The following is a 24,434-nucleotide window of genomic DNA, read 5'->3' on the forward strand; positions in this document are numbered from 1 at the left end:
TATCCCATTGAGACAAAAAGAGGCACCTTTTCCAGGACGACATTCATGATCAGTCTTGAGGCGAAGTGAATAAACACTCCATCTCGGTGATTGCCACTGCAAACATCCACCAGTTCAATGTCTCTTGATTGTACAGCAACAAACAGTTTCAACACGTCCACTCTATTTAAAATCAGAACATTCTTAGATGTGGGCAGTCGTTCTAGCAGCAGGAATTTGTATTGATCTTTCTGTGACGACCGAGAGCAACATGTTACAATTAGAGCTATTGTAGTGCTCCGTATTCCCTATGCTCCGCTTCTCTGTGCTCTTCTTTGTTCTAGTGAGTAAAAAGGAGCAGTTAAAGTATCTTTTGGCCATTGTCTTATTTCTTATTACTGGATTCAAACTCAAACATCTTGCGGTGAGCAGCCGGCACTGTATGCTAACTTTTTGAAGGTTGAATAGGTGAAGCATTTAACTGTACTGACCGTTCCCGTTGTGCGTAGGTGGATACATTAATCAATTCCACTTCCGTTGCCTCAGATCTAATAAATGATGTGTTAGAAGAACTAACCCTTTGACTGAATCTAGTAATAGAGTCTTTCCTGCCTGAATACTGGGCACCCACAAGAATTTCCAGACCTAACCGCTATAAAGGGGAGCCTGGAGTTATTAAAATAGCAAACATTTTCGAGAACCTTTACTACAAGATTCAACGGGGGCTTTCTGGTTGTTGTTTTTTTAGCTAAATTCACCTGTTTTCCTCTTTACTCAGGCTTTTCTCTCTGGTAAATATTGAATAATTAGTTTGGTCATCAGATTCCACCACCACTAAGTTTGACGACAGCTCTGGAGGAATAACCTGTTGAACTGACACCTGCTCCTCAGAAGGAACTATCTCTTGGATAGAGAATTGCTCCTCAGAAGTGATCCCTATCGATAGCCCCTGCTCAATTACAAGATATGAGCCATTCTCACAGAACACTGTTTGTCTCCTTCTGCGATTGTAGAGGTTTCTCTAATGGCTCTCTTAAGTCAAGAAAAGGCTTCTTTCTGAGACAGGGAATACAATGAATGAGGACGAGCCCCAAAGGATTTGACTGCAAGCTCTAGGCAGTATATACCCTTCTATAAAGGAGACTTTTGAATTAAAAGTTGTCAGAAGTGAGACATGTTCTTTCATTTTCCTTTTATGTGACTGAAAGAGTGATACAGGTGTAATTAAAGGAAAATGAATTTGGTCATAGTCACAGAAGGTGAATTTGTAGGCACTATCTGTCTGGACAGGGTTGATGCAGATGCAGATGGAGACTCCATGGTTTCATTCTATGAAGGAACTGAATATAAAACTGTAGATGCTGACAAGGGAGTCTCTTGCACATTTACCGACTGCTGCAATACATCTCGCTGTTCATTAGTAGCCTCATGCAAGGGACTGTAAATAATTCATTGTTCCAGGTCTGAACATGGAACTTGAGCCTGCTACACTGGCAGCCCCAAACCCTCAGTGTCAAGACGTTCACTTGCCCTTGATGATAAATGTATGACTACTGCGCGATTCAGAATGGCATCCGAGGTGCAAAATGGTATATTCCATGGTAAAAGGATGGCTACCAAAGGATCCATCACAAGCGCACAAGAAAGAAGTGCAGTGTCTGAACATCATATTTCTCACGAGTTACAACATGATTCTTATTTGTGGCTTTTTGAAAGTTGATCATGTTAGGAAAGTTTCCCATTTATATGGAATTTTCCATCCAGATGTGTACCCCCCAACGTTTTGCTGCTGTCGGTCTAGCCTGACCTTTGCCAGTGGAGCACAGCCTTCAGCTGCACTCTGCTGGGTTTTTGATCACTTTGTTATGGGGAAACTGACATTCCCTTAAAGAGGGTCTGTACTGGGAGACTTTGTTTCCCTTAGTCCTTTCCTATGTTGCAACTTTTCTGCAACATGTTACAAGTGCACAATGTATCTTAGAGTACAGTGCACTTAGGTCTTCCTTTCATTTCCAAAGGCCATAGACCTACTCAAAGTTTTTTTTTAGGAGAAGTGCAGATGTGCCTTGGACAGGGCTGGTGGAAGCTGTTACTTTTGTACAGATTTAACTCTTTCTTGCCATGCAAACCTCATTTACCGCGGTTGGCACATGAAGTTGGCCTGGCTCCAAAATGGCCATGACACGAGGTTCTTTATCCTGTCCTATGGCCATCTTGTCCCTTTACCTTCCCCAGGTTTATTAGACCCGGGTGAGTCCTTATTTGGTCATGCATTTCCCTGCTAAACGCCAAGCTTTTGCTGGCTTCTGCATGCCTTGTGTGTGTACCTCCAGGATGTGGGATGCACTGTCTAGTTCCAATACACATCCTGGGTGCCAGAGAGTCTGGTGTGCTCGGAATGACTGGGACCACTCTGGTCTGTGATTGGTTCACATCTGGTGTGCCTGCATGTGAGCAGATCTCCCATTGGGTCCTCTTTGTTTTGTCAAGAAGGAGATTCTAGATAAGAAAAGGCTTCAAACACTCACACCAGGTCAATCTCATGAGTTCTCACTGAACCTAGGATAGGATCCAAGTATCATGAAACTAAGAAGCTGAGTCGAGGAACCGTTGGTGACCCGCTGGAACGTTTGGCACCCAGAGCCCGCTGTTGTCCCGCTGGACCCCTCTGCATCTGATCAAACCAGAAGGTCTGCAAAGGTGATTTGACCCATTTGAATAAAGGGACCAACTATACACAGCACCTTCATCTTAACCTGCAAGCGAGCCTCTTCGGAAGTGTTCCTGGGCCAACCAGTGAACTGACCAGCTTGCGCAAGACCATTTCTCTGAAACTGCTGCCGTTTTGAGTGGACACTTGAAACTTGGTAGATCGTAAACTATGTGTTCACGGCACTCTCACACCGAATTTTGTACACTTGGCATTGCCATGTCTGGAATAACGAGAGAGCACCTGAACACAAGTGAACGTGGTCACCGTGTCACCTAGACATGGTGACAAACTTCACAGGTATCTTGCTGCTGTGCCCCGCTGTGCCTGAATCCTTCTGCAGTGAAACTGGCCTGATCCCTGCACTAGGAGTGGAGAAATTGCCACTGTGCTGCCACAGAATCATAGCTGTATCTCAGCCACTAAAAGCCACAGAGCCACACAATTGCTGCATTTGAACCTGCAACCGAAGTGGACTTGACTGACAAAGTTTGGTCCAGAGTGCGCCGGGGGTCGGGGAGTACTTGCTACCCTTACCGGTGGCCCCTAGTGCCTCAATCCATTTTTATGCACAAGTGTTCCCTGAGGGCCACTCACCTTTCCACAGGTAGCCTAAGCTACCGCCCTATTCCCACCCCCTGGAACCTGTTCTGCCCTTTTGGGGAGACCCTCCTGGAATAGTAGTAACCTATTCTTCATCGCCTCACCCACCTTCCTGATCTGCTACAGCCCCTGCAAGAGACCCTGTTTTTGCTCCTCCGCACCATCGTGTGCACCAGCAAGTGCAGGGTGGCAGAGAGGAAATGGCGTGCTTCATGTTCATCCTCTGACAAACTGGCCTGCCGCCTGCTCCAAAGGCAATACCGTCTCTCCATTCTCACCAAGAAGAGAACTGTCTGTCTGCTATCCAGGAATGGTGTGCCGCCAATGACCTCTGCCTTAATGCCAGTAAGACTGAGATTCTACTCATCGGCTCACCCACTCCCTCCTTCCCTGCAGCTCTCTGGCCAGCCTCTCTTGGCCCTCTTCCTGCTCCTACCTCCAAGGCAAATAATCTTGGGGTCATCTTCGACTACACACTCTCCTTCTCTCCTCATATATCGGACGTCTCTAAGAAGTCACAATACCAGCTGCACCTCCTCAGAGGTATTCTTCCCTTCCTCTCCTTCCCCCAGAAGCTCACTGTCTCCCGAGCCCTGGTTCTCTCGAAGCTGGACTACTGTAACAGTCTCTATCTTAATCTGCCTGCCTCCACTCTCCGCCCTCTGCAACTCATCCAGAACAGAACTGCGAGACTTGTCCTTGGCCTCAAGCCCAGGGACCGTATCTCTCCAGGACTGAAATCTCTACACTGGCTCCCAGTGGCTGCGAGGATTAAGTTCAAAACCCTCTGCATTGTCCACAAGGCCTTCTGGGGCCTGGGGCCTAAATACCCTCAACTCTCTCTTCCTAAATATCTTCCTTCCCGATCCCTTCGCTTATCCGTCTCCAACTCCCTCAGGGTCAGTCGCTTCTCGAAGCAATGAGCTGGGGGTAGATCTCTCTCCGCGGCAGGGGCCTCCCTCTTGAACAGCCTTCCTGCCTCCCTGAAACTTGAGGAGAACCATCTCCGGTTCCGGAAGCCCCTCAAAACCTTCCTCTTTGCTTCTGCTTTCTCTCTCCCTCTCCCCTGCTATATTCTTCACTGAAACTGCACTGAATCTGCAACTGGGCCACTCTCACCGACCTCGGTTCTGGGCCCAGCCACTCTCCACTTGCACTGCCTCCCTGGCAACCCCTGCACTGTGGGACTGTCTCTGTATCCCTACAGCCCCCCCTTCCCAGCACTTGCCTGCACTTACCTTGCACTTGCCACCAGCTGGCCCTATTTATTTATTTTATTCTACTTACCTTGTACTGCACTTCCCCCCTCCCTTTCCCTTTGCATTTTTTCCCTTCCCCTTACCCCTGCACTTGCGCGATCTAAATGACACCTGGCCTAGTAGGATCGTTGTCTGTCTTCCCCTTGTTCCCCCCTCCCTGCCTCGTCGCGCCTTGAAACACTTGTGTATAGGCGCGTTAAAAATGCCATATCATATCACCTGAAAGTACTTTTGGGCGTTAGGCTCCACTCTTCATAGGGACTGGACTGCCTTTTAGTTAGGGACTGATTGATGAAGAACTGCCTAAAGATTATTTGCACCGCTTGCTCCCTTTCCTCCCAGGTTGTGGACCCATTCTGTGCACTAACCCTTTAGGCCACTTGGTATTGTATATATATGTAGTAGTGTTGTATTGGTTTGAAGTATTACTGTTGATAATTGCTTTGTGTTTGATTTTAAAGCACTTGAATAAATGTATATGTATTTTTAATATATGCACCTTACTGGGAGTGATTTGTAGTGTTCTTTACTGTGTGTACTCATTGTGGGCTTTCAGTCCCCCTCACCACTCCTGAGATCTAGTCTTGACCCCGGCCAATGCTACCTTGATTTGTTCTGACTTGCCCAGAGGTTTACCCTGTTCCAAGAAACTAGGCTGGCCTTCTGAACCTCTGCTTGCGTTTCTTTGCATCTGGACACATGTGGAATAACTTGTTATCTTCATTTTTTATGCAGCATAAGTTTCTTCATCTTAATTCCAAGATGTCACTTATCTTTGATACCTTCTTCATGCCTTATATAATATCTGCATTCTCTTGTCTCTGCATCTCTTCCATGTATGTCAGCTTAGCTTCATGTGACATCACCATTCTTCTCTTCCATGTATTGGTTCTACTTCTTCCAAGATTTCATTCAAATGGCCATCATACTGTTTTGTATGCAGGTGTGGCTTGACTCCAGGATTCTCTTCGATATCAGTATTTTCACCTGTACCACACATGTCTCACACTCTGGTTCCCGACATATAGACAATATGGGCGAAATGGTTGAGATGGGGGTACTTGGCTCCTTCTATACAGTACCATGGCTTTGTAGGTGGGATCAGGAAGCAGGTGCAGCAGTGTGTGATGGTGAGGTCCCCATTTCATGTCACCTGTACATTCGGTTGAAAATGTGCATTTGTATGTTTTGCGCATTCCTTCTCTTGTGGAATCATTTTCATAGTTTTCCACGTACATGGCATTACGGTCAGGCAATGTTACGCTTTTATTTCGCAGTTGTAAACAGTGCTATTGCCTGTGTAGATAAGGTTTCCCTATGTATTGTGGTACCTGTATCTCACTCTTACAGGATTAGTTATTTTCAATGGCATTGTCCTTTACTGGCATGCTACAGCATGGTCCTGCAATGCCTAGTCCTGTGGGTTGGTGGTAGTAATGTGTGGGTTGAGGGGACAGGTGCTGCATGCACAGGGCTTTGATGGGGCATGCAATTATTTTTCATTGTATTGTTCACCCCTCCCTCAGATAGAATTTTAATGATGATGCAAGTTTGTGATGTGTGGTGGCACTTCTACTTACCCAACATCCATGTTTCTTGCTCTCTGTGTCTCTCCATATAGGCAAGCAGTTTGCTGTTCCGCAGTACCATGGCTTTGTGGGTGGAATCAGGAAAGCCGGTGCAGCATTGTATGATGGTGAGGTCATCATTACAGGTCACCTGGATATGCATTTAATGGTACTGCTTCATGTTCTGTATACCTCTTCTGCTGCCTGGGGCACTACCAAGGCCACATAAGTGCAGTCTAGGGCTGCTATTGCATTCAGCATTTGGGCATCTTAGTAAAATCGTGCCTTTGGGCCATTTATCTGTGCTGGGGAGGTGAGCATGGAAATGTGGTGGGTTTCATGCCACGAGAGTTCACAAGAGTGCATCCAACATCTGCACAAGCATTATAAAAAATGTGGGCTGTGACATAGCATGCAGCATGCCACCAGTGTGTTGGTAGGTTCCCGTGGCTGGGAAATGAAGTACTGACACAAGCTTGCGTTGTGGTGATAAGGCTGTTCCAATGTTGATCCTGCTCCTGATGTCATCATCAGTTCAGTAATGGGCTCCTTGTTGAGCCAGTAGAGAGCTATGAGCTGGCCATCTTTTTATTCCCAGGGTGATGGCCTGACCCAGGGAACACACCCTTGACTTGCATGGCACCTCCTCAACCTCTCTGCACCCTGTGGTCTATGGTGCTGTTCATGCAACTGCTCCTCAATGTACACCATAAGGTGCTGTATTTCTTGGTTGGCAACTGCAAGCGCATGCATGGTGTTGCAAAGTGTGTACCCTTTCTGAGTCTCTTGGGTGCATTTGCAGCACCTGTGTTCATTTACCTCCACCTTTTAGGTGGACATAACTGCACTGTGGTTTTGGCAGTATTACCACCAATATTTCAGTGATATTGACACTCGCAATGTGGGGGAATTTCCAAAGTTGTTCATGGGTATAATTCCGCCAGCGGAATTAGCACCGGCAGAATTGCCACCAAAAACTGGCAGGATAAGCCTCAGTGGTCATTCTGCCAGCGGAATTCGTGCTCATTGTCTGAAAGCCCTGATTCAGCACAGTGGTAAAAGTGGAAGTTATTCCATTACTGCCACGTTTTCTGCTTACCACAGAACCCTAATGAGGCTGATGGTCTCACCTGCTGCCTTTATTGGTGTTCAGCGACTGAAATGTGGGGCTGATTGGCTGTTCTGTGTTGGCAACTGCAGGAAAGGACTGCAATGTGTGTGAGGCACATTTGTTTACTTTAATGTTGCCATTATGCACATAGCCAATCACAATTGTGGACTAGATTGAGGTCTATAAAAATTGTTGCAGTTGAATTCAAACCAACGGAACATTATGCTGGCAGGGTGCAGGGGGTGGCCAATGCTGAGTTAGTTGAGCAATTGGACTTACATTGACAGCAGGTCCCCGGAGTACAGGCTCAGAGTGTCTTATAGGGCATTAGGGCAACGCACACATCAAAAAAAGCAAAATGCAGCACCGGCCAGTTAGATTGGTCAAAGTGTGTCACTTTTATGGCCAATGTGGGCCAGTTTGATGAGTTACTTCACTATCTGGCTAGTAGTGTTGACTATTGTTGCTGAATACATATTATTTAAATTGCACAATTTGCATCACATTTTATCAAAAAACTCCCCCTTGGGTCCCATTCAAACAGTCTGTCACAAAAGGAATGCATTGCCATTTGCATCTGTGGCCGCTTTTTCATTGGTGCCTGATGCAATGTTATGCCACAATCGACCATGCCGGAGTACTGTTGTCAGTGTGTATGGTCAATGTGCATCTTTCTTTTGTTTTTTCCCTTTGCTCAAATAACTCCATTCTTCTTTAAAACAGCATAGGCCTTGCAGCCAAGGGACTGGTACATTGCCTTATTCATATTTGGTTTCAAATTTGACTGGATGAGTGTAGAGAACTATTAATCTATTGTCTGAACTGTTGTGCAACAACTGGAATGTGGAGCAGAGTGACCCTAATTCTCACCCAACCTCTCCCCCAGATTCTATTTCAGAATGTGCCGAGAGATTTAATTTTGAAAGAGAGATGTCATTCTGAAATGAAATGTACTGGTGGGATAGAGGGTACACGGTTGGAACTATTTCACGTCAAGGAAGACAATACAAAAAAAGCATGCGATAGGCTATGTGAAAAACACGTGTGGGATTTACCCTATAGAATTAATCTTCAGCTCCCTGCACCAGACCCATGTCTCGGCAAATGTGATACAGACGAATTGTACAAAGAAGGGATTTACCAAGCAGAAAGCACACCAGTGCACAGACTCTTGAAAAGTTAAAAACAAGAAAGCAGTAGTACCTTCCCACGCAGTACATCTGTTTCTAAATTTAGTTTCAAAATCTGCTTTCCCAATAATGTGGTATTCTATTTATAAAACCGCAGGTTGTGTGGTAATTCAAGACCTGTCTAAGCTGAGAGACATAAGCTAAATCCATTGAACAGGATATGAATGACTGGCAAGGAAGGGTTTAGCTAGGCGCGGTTCCACCAGATCTCTGGGGCTGATAGCAGCAATATGATTAGATCCATGAACACTTCAACCTGCAAAGCAAGATATTACAGGGATTGCAATACTGTTTAATTTATTTTCTGTTTCCTTGTTTTCAAAAGATAATAGCATTACATGCTGCGAGAGACTGGACGTTCTGTCAGTCTGACTTCCATAATTTGATGGCCATGTGGAGGGCTTTAAAGCCACATGGACAGTCTGTGCACCCAGGAGAGGCTTGTTACTATGCATTAATGGTCTTAAATAAATAAGCCGAACCTGTTAAAAAAGGCCCACTTGTTTATATCCAGGCACTGAATGTTTAAAATTACATTTTACTAATGTGTTGTCACAGGGGAATTTAGGAAACATCTCATCCAAAATCACATGATAGCCGGGAATTATAAACTGATATGGTGAACTAAATAAGAACAAGAGTGGGTTTCCTGGATATGTGTAACTGCTGAATTTGGTGATGCTTATACATAACTCACAACACAGAATGCCAGGCACAGAGAAGAGAAGAGTGTCTTCTATCATTGCAGGTCTTCTCATCAATTAAACAGAATCCTTTGTGAATGAACTTGTTCCGGCACTCTCAGAGTTAATACTGAGGAGCTTATGTTCCATTGTGGCGTCACGTGATTGTAAGGCATAAAAGCCTTCAGTAAGGTTATTACAGCTTCCATTTAAGCCACGTAACATATTCAATCATTTGTGTGGCGGAGAGGAGGAACGCAGCGAGCAGCCAGCAGCCAGCTTGTCGGGCAGTGTTTAATAGTAATTTTGAGCACCCATTGCCATGCTAGGAAGCAGCACTCACAATGAAATTGCCCTGGTCTTTTGCACTCCACCATGCATATCATGAGAATTTGGCAGCATGGAGACATTTAAGTTGCAGTGCTATTGTAATGGCTCTCCGCCGCCAAATTACGAGCTCACCGAAAATGAGCTCCTCAGTGTGTTATTGGAGGATGGCCCAGTGGTTGAAGGATACAACATCTTGGTATTCTCAAAATATGTGATGCACTAAATCTAATTGTAGGGGCTCAATTCACAGATGTATGAAACCTAATGCACAATGAGTGGCTAAGAAATGTCTATTCAACAATTAGAATAGTTTGTCGGATGACATTTCCTAAACATTATTGATCTGATTCTCAAAGTATTTTCTAGCGTAAATGTGAAAGTCTGGAAACGGTTATACAAACGCAAGGCCTACAGGCCATGCCTGATGAGTGAAGTTCAGGTTACCCACCACCAGGGAAAGTTTTCTTTGGTTTTAACGCATGCTTTTATTTGATCAATGACCAGCATGCCCCCACAACCTAACACCTGGACGTGGCCCCACCTGCACCGACATGGCAGAAATTGATGATGACCTTGAGCCACACAGGGAAGTAATAACATCTTCCTCACTTTGAAGCTGCTCACTGTGCCCCACCTGTGTGCCACAGGCACATTGCAGCACACTGTACTCCTAGTGAATGGCATCAACCAGCCCTGCTTCTCCCACAAAGCTCGCAGGTACTGACTGCCATGGTGAGATGGCGGTGCCACCGCATACCCTTCTCCAGAGACCCTGTGGCCATTTATCACAGACATACATGCTTCAGTCCAAAAACAAGCTTCCCCAAGTGGTGGGTAACCTCAACTTCACACACATGGCCTATTTAATGCCACAGAGCAAGAGTGCATGCCCTCATGAACAGGCACATGCAGACTCATGTTCAGATGATATGTAATGCTGGCCTCCTCTTCATGTTGGTGGGTGCAGGGTTCTCCAGCACCAGCCATGATTTCATGATCTTGGCTCAAAACAACCTTCCACGCATCATAAATGAATAAAAACTTCCCTGTGCATGGCCTCTGGGTGTTTCATGAAACAACATAGATGACAAATGTATATCATCACACTGTACACATATCTGGGTGAGAGCATACATATGTGATGGGATGCCTTATGAAGGAATAATTGTGGCAGTTACAGCACATATGACAGCGAAAAGCAGGTATATCAGGTTTCCCCATTCAGTGCGTGAGTAGGACAGGCAAGCCTGGTTTCATTCTTTGCATTCTGGGTCTTGCAGTTTTCATCTCCCCATTTTAAAATAAGATTAAACATTCCAGAATGAAGAAATAAATCAGGACTGGATGCCTCAGTCAACCATGGCATGTGGAAGCGCGAGAACTGTGCATTGGGGTTCCTTGACACACTACTAAATCTGTACCATGTTGAGGCATATACAATACCTCACAATACATCACTGCGCCTTAACAAAGCAGTATTGGTGTTCCTGTGCGTTGAAGAGAAATGGCAAGGCCCAATCCCTACCAAACACAAGCTCCCCCTGCAAAATGCACACTGCAGAAAAGCATCTGCTCATTCGCATTTTGTGCACACAACCACAGAAATGCATGTGCTTGCCAAATTGCAGGAAATCGTGCATTTAGAATTTGCAATCCTTCAAATCCATGACTGATTCTCACCATGCTCTGCTCCCCTCCAAGAGGCACTCTGTAGACCCACTTTTTACAGGATCATGATCCCAGTACACCAGCCAGTCATTCCCAAGCAACAGCGCTAACATGTCGCACACACCTGAACATGCAATCCCGTTGAGCGATAATTTGGTGGTCTAAAGAACCACCTCTGGTGCTTCACAGGACAGGTGCTTCTTTGAAGTACTGACACGACCATATCTGCCTCACTGTGTCCATGGAGTGCATGCTGCACATCATCACCGTTAGTTATAATGCCACTGTGCCCTATGAGGAACAGGAGTATGATGAGTTAGCTGTATGATGTCTCTTATGACCATGATAGGCAGTCACCAGGAACTAAGCACCAAGGGAGACATGCTTAATGATTTGTACTTCACGAGGAAATCACCAACCATTGCTTCACATACACACAGGTACTGTGTACAGAGAACACAGCCATCCCCCAACACTCAACACTTCCCCCTCATCTCAGTGTAATCATTTGTCAAATGACAAAGATAACTCAGAAAGGGCAAATGGTCGGGTAGCTGCCAAAGTCCAGGGTGGGTGCAAACAAATCTAAAGTCCAGGGCGGGTGCAAACAAATCCAAAGTCCAGGGTGGGTGCAAACAAATCCAACGTCCAGGGTGGGTGCAAGCAAATCCAAAGTCCAGGGTGGGTGCAAACACATCCAACGTCAAAGGAGGTTCAAAGCAAATTCTTGGTGGAACCAGGGTGGGAAAATCCAACATAAATATTCGTTTCAATTTGGAATGGGCAAAAACAAATGTCGGCTAATGCAAAGGCAACAAAGGGGATCACTTCCCTCGCCATGGCTGATTGAGCTTGAAGAACTTGGTGGTGTTAAAGGGAGAGTCATGCTACATGTCACCAGAATGGCAGCAGTGTAGGCAAAGGACAGGAGACTGATGTGCAGATGAGGTGTTGGAAGTGTTGGTGGAGGAGACAGTGTGGGTGAGGAGACTTTGAATGTCCTCCCCAGAAACTCCTGCATATGGGAGACTGACTGCTTCTAGTGGGTAAGCAGCATGCTGAACGTGGCCTGGGGCCGGGTATACAACTGCCTGGCCTCCAACATCTGGCAGCGGAGGAAATATTGCCTGCATCATATGGCACAACACTGTGGAGAAGATGCAGGTGGCATGGCAAGTGGTCTGGATGTTCCTAGAGGCTTTCTCCGAGGCCAGGCATGCAACCTCCCTAACACAAGTGTAGCCCTCCCCAGCTGCTGTAGCTGAAGTCACACCATCTGTCACTGAAGGTGCAGATGTTTCAATGGCCTCCCTGTGTTCCTCTGGTATCTACAGTATCTCCTCTTCCAACATCTCCCTCAGCTGTTCCATGGCCTAGTACCCCTGCCTCATGCTGTTCAGGGAAATGTACACCTGTCCCAGGCTCTGCATCTTCGAGGAGCAGGCATCCACAAGCTCCTTCCCTTTCTCCTCTACTAAGGCCTGGGTTGCCTCCATGGATGACAGCCTCTCCACATTGCTCACTGCAATCTGGCAGCAATCGCGATAGGAGCATTATAGTGATGCAATGGGTGGGTGACTGACGCTGTCTGTGCTTGGAGAGGGGTAGATCCCAGTACCCTTAGTGGATTGGCAACTTACTTACCTGGTGGTAAGAGTGCTCGCTCCATAGGAGTGATGTAGTCCTCTACAACAACCACCATCTGCAGAATATACAATGGCTTTACATCTGCATGATTGATGTCTCTACAACAATGATGTCAGTGGACATGATGGGGGAAGCAGTGTCACCATTAGCCGGTAGCTAGCTGGCATGACTGTTGGATGGATGGGTATGCAATTAGTGGGATGGGTACTAGAGGAGCAGGTGTCCCCTCGCTTGTATGGCATCCATGTCCTCATCATCAGCATTGTCACTGCCATATTGTTCCCCTGTTATAGGAGAACACTATTTTGCAAGGTACATGACACACGTGTCACGTGTGTTACATGTATAGCAGTTACATCTGTCTGTACTACTAGTGTTTCACTCGTGCCTACTTTACGGGAACAACTGGTCCGGAGGAACAAATATGGACAGTGAAGTGTGTGCATGCACCTTTTACTATGCAACAGTGGTAGCATGAAAACCAGGGCCCTGTTCCAAGCATGGTAGAGAGGGGAATTGGCAAATTCAGTCACTTCACACTGAGCTGATGTCCTATGACCTTTCTGTCGTCAACACTTTGGATCTGATTGTTGTCACAGATGTGCATGCCCATGTCCCATTCATAAATATCATCATCCCACATTTGGGATTTCATATTTAAGAGCCCTTGGCATAACACTGTTAGGTATCCTACATTATACTTCCATTGTATTTGGGTCATGTGAGGTCTTTGCCTAGCTGGATTGGCATGCCAACATAGTCGCTCTGAAGCAGGACACATCAATGTGTTTATTCAGGTCTTTCAGTAGTCACGGTTGGATGCTGAATTTGCACACCATGTGTGTACCGCATACCTCAAATAGTCAGCATTGGGTGACATTGTGCATTTTGCATGGCAGCTGTTAACCCATGCTTGCTCTGTGCATGTAGTTAATGTTCATTTCATATCAGAATGGTGTTTGGCACTACTACAGTAATATTGTAACGTTTATATTATCTAACCTCCTCTCTTCGCTATCCCCCTTGTGTCCTGAACTCTGAGCAACCTAATTGCACAACTTACGTTGTTTGAGGCTAAGTGTTCAGAGGAGTCTGGGGCAAATTCTGGGGGACACTCAAGATTCATGTTGAGTGGATTACACCAGACATGGGATGCATGGATCAGATCAGATCAACAGGACAGCACATCGTGTATAAGATGGGCTTTGTTAAACATCCAAGTAATGTTATGATTGTACCACAATGCCATCCTGGCCCTGCAAGCCATTCACTCTTCCGAAAGTCTGCACTGTGCATGCACACACCAATCATGATTGGTGAGTGCACTACACTTGATACTTAAATGCAGCAGTCCATCATCCTGGCACATGGCAATCTTAGCCTGTATGCTATTTTGGCAATAGTAGTCATGCAGCTAATCTCCTTTGGCATGACAATTTAATTGCTGATACAAGGGCCTTATTACAATTTTGCCGGTATACCACTGATAATTCTGGCAGGATACCGGCAAACGCTATTACTGTTACTGACACTTGTCTGCTGGTATTACTGGCAACAGTATTAACGTGCAAGTAATTTGCTGGTAGGGGTGCAATTTACCCCCGGATATTAGCTGGAGGTAAAACCTCCATGCTTACCGGCAAAGTTGTAGTTGGCTAGTCTGGTAAATGTGCCGGTAAATGTTATTACCAGTGTTTTTACTGTGGACCAGCCAACCTATGATGAGGCCCAATGTCTCTCGTGAAGACATACAGAGGCTCAGGCTAGTGGTGTGTTTCGCTTTCAGAGCCACATCTTTGCTGGCATTTCAACAGAAAACACTACAGATGCCATGATTCACTGGGCCAATGAATTCAGGCATTCAGTTGGGGCTTGGTATCCCCACTGATATGTTTACAGAGATGTAACAATCATTTCACCATATTCACTTTTCAGAGTGCACTGACAAAGGGGTGGAAAGTTAGCATGTGTGAAATCCCCCAGAAGTGTTTCATACATTTTCGTGGGACACAAGAGAACAGTTCTTTTTCCTGCACATTTTTGTGGAATAGTTTTATGGTTGAAAACCAGCAATTTTCACTTCATAAAAGCACCTCTATGCAGCCCACGTTTCCCCATTGCCGGCCTCCTCCCCACAACAACCGAAGACTAATATGAAAAGAAATCTAGGGGATGGAGGTAGAGGAAAAAGTGGGAGCCATTAAAGCTGAGCATCAGATCTAAGGGAGAAAACCTATGAAAAGTAGGGGAGATAGTAGTGTATGTGATAGATTGTATGAACATAAAGTCAGCATTAGGGGATATTGTGCCCTTTTCACATTTTCACCCACTTTCTCCAATAAGGCATATAATGGCTGTGTCTAAATGACTGCTTTTCTGCAGGAGTCTAAGGACGAGTGGGGTCAAAACAGCAACTCAGCCCCACATTTCTACTAAACCATCAGTGATCCCAGTACCAATGGTTAAAGAAACACAGCCAGACAGGTATACTTGTTTTGCATCTTTTAGTAATATGACCTGAGGGTAAACTATTTCTATTTGCAGTATATTGTTTATATACTTTGTAGGAGGGATGCGAGCTAATATATTTGCAACTATTAACATTAAAAGCTAAGAATACATATAACTCATTGAAACCAGTAAAGACCCACCCTTGTAAAGGAGCCATATATAATTAAGACTCTGTGACTAATGGGTCACTCTGGGTGAAGACAGTGGTGCAGGCAAATTATTCAAGCAACAGAAGACAATGTTCCAGGATGTGTCTTTTAATAGGTTAGAAGGGCCCTTAAAAGTCACTAAGGTCTTTTTTTAGCATGGACTAAGGGGATAGGGACTATTGAAATAACATTTGGTTCTTGTCTTTCGGGCACAAAATCATTGAGTCAGGCTTGTAGGCACTTTACTGCAGTTGAACCGTGTTGAGACAGTCAAGTCATTCTTTCTGAAAGGCGAGTCAGCATTCTGTCATTTTGAGAAGCAGACTCCCAGTGATATGAAATGATGATAGTTTATTTATTTAGTGCTTATACACAATGTGTTTCAAAGCGCTTCAAGGCAAGGGAGGGCATCAAGTCAGCATTGGAGACAGGTTGAGTTAATGTCTTCCAGACGTTCAAGTTTGCTGTTGATTTGGAAGTGAGACAATGCTTCTGCTGGGTCGAGCTGGCCTTTGAGAAAATGGCTTTCAGATGGCCAAGTCGGTGTTGTTGTCAGTGATTGGTTCTAGTCAAGGTGATGCATGGCAATGGCTCGAGTTGGGTTCTGGATAGCTAAAAGAGCAGGTTAGCAATTTGAGGTTCTTAAAGTGCCAAAAGCAGCGCTGCAGGACTTGCAGCACCTTGAAGTGAGTTAAGCATGGTCAAGATGGGTAGCAAATGTCTCGAGGCAGTAAATAGGTTTTCTGAGCTGCTAGTGGACTTCTGAGATGTGGGGAAACCTACCCAGGGCCAACAGGGGCGCATTGAGTTATTTATTCTGTATTTCCATGCCAGGAGGATTGTCTGCAACCTAGAGGTGGTCTTCACCTCCAGAGAACAGGATCAGCAGTCAGATCGTGCTCCGCTGTGCTGTAAACCCAAGTGTGACCCTGAATTGGGGAAGGTTATGAACTTTCCTCTTCCTTTTAATGACCATGTTATCCAAAAAGATCAGCATAAGTAATGAGTGAACATTCAGCCACTCCCGAGACTAGTGAAAATTAATCTGCTTAGATGCGCACACTGACTGTGGCCTCTTGCATGAAGCCAGTGCTGACTACAGCCTGCTTGGGTCTACCTTTACATGTTGAATATTCCTTTCTATGTGTCAACTCCCCATTAAAGACGTCAACCATTAGGTGGTGAGCATGCTGCGGCTGCATTGTTAGGGGTAACCTCACCATTCTTTTCTGTGTGTGCTGACGAGCAATGTGGCTGGGATTTCCAATTGTGCTTTTGTGGGCCAGCCATGGCATGGAACCTCAGAGGCACACGTCACTAACAGGGCACACCTCGTCCACAACCAAACCTTAGGTTGTCACCCCTCTAACGGCCAGGGTCAAGAGACACTAGGGAAAGACACCAATCTCATCCAAGGACAAGGAACCCCAGGGACACACACCACGCACATGATTCCTGGACCCTCTTGGTACAGGAGTGGAGGCAGGTCATGACCCAACAACATCAGTCCCAATGGCATCATGCTCAGTGACCTGGGAGAGAAATCTCATGAGAACATTAGCTCACATGAGAAAACAAAAACCCGACGACCATCTTAAGAGCCAGGGTTATTTACACCCTGCCTGCCTACCTGCTCTGTGTTCTCCTAGCTGCAGGAGAAAACAACTTACCTTAACTCACCAGCCACTCACCTGGAGATGACTGCAACCTAGCACCTGGACATCTCAGCATTCATCTTGTCCTGGACTTTTACTGCATCCAAATTCAGCATGCCTGCAACAAAACACTGTTGGTTACCTTCTGAAGAGAGTTTCAAACAACAGATGGGACATTGACAATTAGAACAGGAACTTACTGGGAGGACCAGAGCTTGATATTGCTTCAAAACCAGCATACCTTCAATGAGAAACACAGTTGATAACCTTCTGCAGTTAAGAGATTTTATCAATATAAGGAACAAAGATAACTCGAACAGGAACTTCCAGGAAATAAATGGAACTTTAACCTCCTCACATTCAGCACACCCACAACCAGAAATGTATTTGTTTACCTTCTGCAGTAAAATAGTTTAGTCATACTGGTTACCTGGCCACCCACCAAACAGGCTCCTGCATGACCAGTTGCCCTTGTACTGCCTCCAGGCCTTCCAACCACTTAGGGACTGTATCTGTAACCCTACAGTCCCCCAACTCTCTGCAGTTATGAGCCACCTCCCTGGCAGCACTTACACATTCCTTTGCATTCTACGCGCCCCCTCTCTGGCACTTCTCCTCCTCCCTCCCCTCACACTTGCACTATCTGAATGACAAAATGCCTAGTAAGATCATTGTTTTGTCCTCCTTCTGTCTTCCCTTCCTTGTCTTGTCGTGCCTAGAAACATTTGTTTACCGTTATAAATGACTTATCATATCATATCATAATCACACTGCAAATAAAGAAGCTTGGGCAAGCAGGCCTATGCTATGAGCAGTGACAGGACTAGCCCAAGAAGCTTCACGGAAGCATACTTCTACCAGTGGGAACAAGGGGAGGGTGGAGTCATGGCAGGGACCCTAGTGGGATATGCACTTAGTGTTGTGTTTGTTCACTTACAGGTTGGCATTGAGCTCAGATGGGCATGCCATACACAACCAATCAAGCTTCCCAAGAGGAAGCGAGAGCAAGACAAACCCTATTCCATCTGCCAAAAATACCATAGTGCAGTCTCACAGGTACTTGGGGGAATTCTGGAAGATGTGATGAACACTCTATGATGTCCCCCTAGACTCCAAGGAACACAATGAGCAATAAAGGTCCTTTCTTGGAAGGAGGTTGAGAATGTGACTACTCACATAGCTGTTGGCAGCCTTTACAAGCTCCCTAATGGTTTGTGATATTTTGTCCACTAGATGCTATTGTAGCTCTGTCTCACAATTTTTAAGGACATGCTCACATGCAATCGATTGAAACATTCCCTCACATGTGTAAACTATGTTACCGGTAACCAACCAATCTGATATATCTAGGACTGATGTGTAAATGACCCAACAGTTTGATTCCCCTTTTTGAGAGTTTTTGGGAGCCCCTTAATTATTACACTGGTATCTTGCAAAACTTCCAGAGGAAGGTGGCCTTCATGTTGGTATAAATTGGACTTGCCTCATGTGCCAACTGAATAATAGCACCCATTCCAGCCATTGGTAGACAGGCAATTAGATCCACCTCCTGGAGCTGGAAGGCTAGCTCAAGTGCTTTGTGAACGATTTATAGATGTCCTTCCCCACCTCATTCTGCTGGACAGCTTCCTTGTGGACCCTGTGCATTAGCTTTTCTTGGGTGCCACCTCTGTAAATACTTCCCTCCCTCTTAGAAGATTGACTGTGGGTTTCCCTTTTCTCCTTGTGCTCTAGCTCCATCATTATTCCATTGTTTCTGATCTGCAAGCAACACTAGATCCCTTTGCTTGTTCTCTGCTAGGGGAAGCCTCCTGTATTGTAACATTAGCTTCCTAACCACCAGCTACACCCCACAGACAGGCTTTCCTGGGACCAAACTGTATATCAGGACTTCACTGAGACTCTGGATCTCTGGGGAAACCCTTATACCCACCCTATGGGAACAATGGCAGAACACTGTTTCTGTCCCCGATCATTACCATGTCGACCCAGTAAAAAGGATGCCTTGGCTGGCGGCTCCAGATCACTCTAGCCCCTGTGGGTCTCCTCTGCCACCCTAGATTCCTCAAAAGCAAGGAGGCTCTTATGCATTTAAGGTTTACTAGCCTTAATGCCATGGGGGAGCCTCCTTTCACAACATAACTCAGAAAGGGCACTATACTTCAGGACCCTCAATGAGTCGGTGTTAATTTCTATTGTGCAAACATGCAAAATAAAGTATACCTGGTAGTGCTCCAAACTTTGTATGTATAGTCTTTTATTTTGATTGACTAAGCTGTTTGTGCAGTCTGTATCAAATCCCACTGCTACGCACTAGTGTGATTAAATGATTACGGCTCTGCAGGTGTACAGGGATGAGTGGTGTCTAAAAGGCCTCTTCAGCCTCACAAAACTATTAAAACAACAAGGATAACGGTGAAACATACACAGCCTAACATGTGTAACTCCTTTTGCTTGTTTTGGTAATGTGTGCCAAGGGTAGGCTAAACACTTCACTCAGGAGGGGCGTGATCTAATGCAGTTGTGAGCATAGTGGTATTGAAATAAATGAATGTCAGACCAAAGGGCTATAAACATAGGATCTTTAATAAACACTAACAATGCACAAAACGAATGAAAACACTAAAGGCCAACCTCTGTTAAGGAAGCACAATGATTGCAGACTTTAAGAATAAAGGGGCTTTCTGGGTAAAGACAGGGGTGCTGACAAATGATTTGAGCAGCAATGACAATGTTCCAGGCTATGTCTTTTAAAAGTGAAATAAGGGAGCGAATTGTGTGAAATACCTGGTGAGGATTGTGAGCCGTGTTGCAGAAGCTCTTATCCCTCATTTACTCGGCACTGCGAGCCGGCCTAGGCTCTAGCCGCAACATAATCGTAAAGCGCTTCCTGGAGGAGGTGTGGCCAGAACCGCATGTGACTGCATCACGTGACTTGTCTAACTTTAAAGCCCGGAGGCTGCTGCCCGCTCAGTGTGAGCGAATTGTGTGAAATACCTGGTGAGGATTGTGAGCCGTGTTGCAGAAGTTCTTATCCCTCATTTACTCGGCACTGCGAGCTGGCCTAGGCTCTTGCCGCAATGTAATCGTAAACGCTTCCTGGAGGAGGCGTGGCCAGAACCGCATGTGACTGCATCACGTGACTTGTCTAACTTTAAAGCCCGGAGGCTACCACCCTTGTGGCTGTAAGCCCGGTGGAAATAAGCCCACTGGCTGTTGTGCGGCTGTTTGGCGCTGAGGTGCCCTGGTAAGTGCCCACATTAGCTGACAGCCAGTATTAACACACATAAGTGATCAGTGAACTATTTTATCAGTTTCCCAGCGGTTTTAACTAAAGTCATAGTGTTCCTCGAACACTTTTTATATCATGCAACTCGGCTGCCTTCAATAACAATGGGTATGCCCCCAAAATCACAATTGGTACGCAATTCGTGTTGCCAAAATTCAATTGTATTAACTGCACATAAACAACCACTATTGACATTGTGTTCTACGCCAATAGCTAGCAGAACGCGCAAATGTCGCAAGGTTACTCTTAAGGGGTCCCCATTGCAGGATGTTCGACAAGTCTATAAAGGCTCTTCAAAGTGGCCAGCTTCAAGTCTCTCAAAATCTACACCTATTATTCATATGGTCCCTGATCAAACTTCTGTTTGTTTGAATGTTCCTCCTGCTCTGTGTAATGGCACTAAAGACGTGGCAATAGCCACTAAGTTAGTATTTCCCATATTGCCTGGGCCTGTTCAACATGTTTCTCTCTCTGATAGCATATTATTACACAATATGCCATCTTCTGCTTCTACTCAACGAGTGAGTGTTTACACTCCTCATGCTCCGGCAAAAAGTGTCACTGCAGAATTGAATCTAAGTGATGCTGATCTTTCCTCTCAATTACTTCCTGTGAATGTTTCTCATTGTCTTTCTGAATCTCCCATTATGTTCTCAAATTCTGAGTCGAATTGTTCTGCCATTGATGCTTCTTATCTCGCTCCCACCCCTCGACAACGTGCACAGTCATCAGTTTTACCGTGCAAGGTGGACGCAGAAATGGCAAATAAAAATTTGGTGAACCTGACATTAGCTGCCATGCATACCTCACTCCAAACACTAATCAAACTTTTTGATTCGTGGACAGGCAAGTCCGCAGAACATACTCAAAAATTGGATAAAATCTTGAAATGGCAAGAGAATGCACCCACTTCATTTTGCAAATATGCTAATACTAAGAAATCATGTGACCCAAGTGATACTCCTGTAATAATGAAAGTTTCTTTAGGAACACAAACTTCTGCGCTTTTGCAAACATCTGTGAGTCATCATACTGGGCACATTACTCCAACTCAATCTTCTTTAATTACAGGAGTTCCATACATTGAAGGCGTTATTCGTAGTGTTGTGGTTCCTCCTTGTGCCTTTGTACAGGGGCAAGCCACTACTCTGCCTGGCTCTGCCTTCCTGCCGGCCGCCAATGTTCCTTATCAAATATTCACTGACAAAGCGCAGACAGGTGAAGGTAAGGGGGTCTCTTCAATGAGAGCGGGACCAAAAACAATAAAAAACAAAAGAAAACAAAAAAACAAATAACTAGTGAGCAAGATCACTCATCCAAAACTAAAAACTTTATTCGGCAGATTCATCTGCCGAAGAAAAACGCTCTATTTGCTTCCTCAGCAGTGTCAAAAAAATATCAGCAAATGGCTTTGTTGCGCACTTCGACTACCTCCTCGGTTACTAATCCTATGAGTGCGCCAGTTTTGCCGCCTTATGATCCTTTAGACGCTCTGGTGGCAGCAATTGATGCTTCTAAATCTTCAAATTCTATACCGTCAAAGAAACAAGTAATCACCTCGAATCCCTCATCCACTAAAAAAAGTAGTCCTTCATCCGAGCTTCATCGAATGGAACTTCGACGGGCTGTTGATGCCTATATGTCAGGTCAGGGTTTCCGCAATCATGAGCCTTTTCCTGTAACACAAATAACCCAGAATAAACATGCAATGACCGTGGTTGAACAAGATCCTCATCCTTTGAGTAAACCACTGTCTGCAGTAAGTGAGCCTAAGGCTTCATCCATCAAGTCCTGTCCTGAAACTATCAATTTGCCCAAGCCCTTACCTGATAATAATAGGCGGACACTTTTGGCTGAAATGGTCCCCGAACTCTTTGTCCTACTTAAAGCTGCCATTTCCAAGGATCTCAAAATTTCACCTTCCACACCGTTGACTAGTAATAATAAATTTACGTCAAGTCATTCGGTCTCCCTGGGTACCAACAAAAAACCTATTATCACTCCATTTACTCAAAAACGTTTAGCCAATTTCTGTCTAGTACTAAGGTGTAGATTTTTGCCATTTAAGCAGTTTGTACTGAACAGAAATTCCATTTTGAACATCTTTTCAGATGTAGCGGCACTTGAGGATATTAGTTCGGATGACTTAACATTGGTAGATTTTTTTGATAAACCCAACCTACACATTGTGAGACTCTGGATGCAATCTCGTGTAATCCATAACGCAATATGGTTAGCAAGAAAGGATCTGTTTGACCTTGGCTTTGAAGTACATTCTGAACCCAACTCTAACTCACAGATTTCCCAACAGCAACATCCTTTTAGTCACCCAAAATATGTTACCTATGAAAGTCAGTTGTATGGGTCTATTGAGCCTAGAGCCCCCATTGAATCTGAACACCAGCAGTAACTAGACCAAGCTCTGTCACCAAGTGAATTTATATTCTTAAGTTGGAACTCTAGGGGCTTCAATCATCTTTTGAACAACGATCTTAGTTCACTAAGTAAATATAATCTGATTTTGTTACAGGAAACTTGGCTAACTTGTACGCCAATCTGGGACACACATGAGGTTTTAATTAATGCAGCAAGCGAGAGCTCTTGTGGTAGACCATTTGGTGGACTACTAACAGCCATCCAAGCAAATATTAATACTAGCCTCACTCCCTGGTCATCACCCAACCCCTTTATTCAAATGTCACATCTCAAATTGGTTGCTACATCGTATGCCATTATAAATGTATATTGGAACCCGGCGGGGATAACGGATGAATGCTTTCTCAAAACGCTGAGCGATATGATTAGCATCATTTTCTTAGACAACACAGTATACAAAATTTTGATTGCTGGTGACTTAAATCTGGATCGTATAGCTAGTAAAATCTCAAACACCCAAACTCGAATTAAGAAATGGACACAATTTGTAAAATATCATAATCTTTACAGACTCAATGGTGCATTCAAATCTGATATCCCCCCGGGCCCAATGTGGCATAGAGGGAAGTCTTCCTCCATCATTGATTATATGTACATGAATCTTAGTTTTTTTTCTGATATGATAGACTTTGAAATTGTAAGCTCTAATGTGAGTGATCACAATCAATTGATGGCTAAACTGTTGTTTAATGGTGACCCAAATATGCAGAGAGATAAATATCGATATTCCCAATTGATTTCTAGCAATGCAGGTAATAAATTGAGATGGACGGAGAGAGCTTTAGATAGCTTTCACACACAAATGAATCATGAGGTTAACAAAACCCAACTTAACTTAGCTAATTCCAACATTTGCTATTCTGACATGATTCAAGTTTTTCGGCCTTTAATGTCGAGTGTCTCATCTAATTTCAAGATCCGGCCTCCCTCTCTTCATAGTTTTGATTCCAAAGTCTGAAATCGAAAGATATTATTTAGACTCCAAAAGAGGGAAGTTGTGAAACTACCTCTTAGTATTCGATACAGTCAGCTAACAAAAATTAAAACCAGCTATAGAAACTGGACTAAAGCCAGACGTGCCAAATTATTTCACATCGACAGTCAACTGTTATTGGCCACTATTCAAAGTCAGAACATTGCTAATACCTGGTCACTTCTTAATCAAGCCATTACTGGGCCACAGGCAATAGTACAGGCCAATGAAGTCTCTGAGGCTGACTGGATCTCCGATTTTTCAGCCCTATACAGTATTCCAGAAGGGGGTTCTGCTCTAACATCTGCCAAGTGCACGACAAATTTTCATCTAAATTTTGATTTGGATGATATTCGCCTGTTTATCAAGAAGGCCAGTCGATCTGGTGCATGTGGCCCTGATGGTTTATCTAATAAAATGTTGAAAGAGCATCCAGAGATCTGGTCAGAAATATTATTTCAAATTTTGTCCACCATTATCAGAACGCAAACTCTCCCCCCTTCTTGGACTCACTCAATAATCGTTCCCATATTCAAAAAAGGGAACAGGAAAGATCCCACCTGTTATAGACCCATAGCGTTACTGGACGCTCCCGGTAAAATTTTCTCTCGTATAATACTAAGAGAGTTTCAAAAATGGACTATGCAGGCTGGACTTAATGATCCCTTTCAAG

The sequence above is a fragment of the Ambystoma mexicanum genome, chromosome 4q (genome assembly GCF_040938575.1).
Source record: "Ambystoma mexicanum isolate Mex_15411 chromosome 4q, UKY_AmexF1_1, whole genome shotgun sequence".
Taxonomy (NCBI): Eukaryota; Metazoa; Chordata; class Amphibia; order Caudata; family Ambystomatidae; genus Ambystoma; species Ambystoma mexicanum.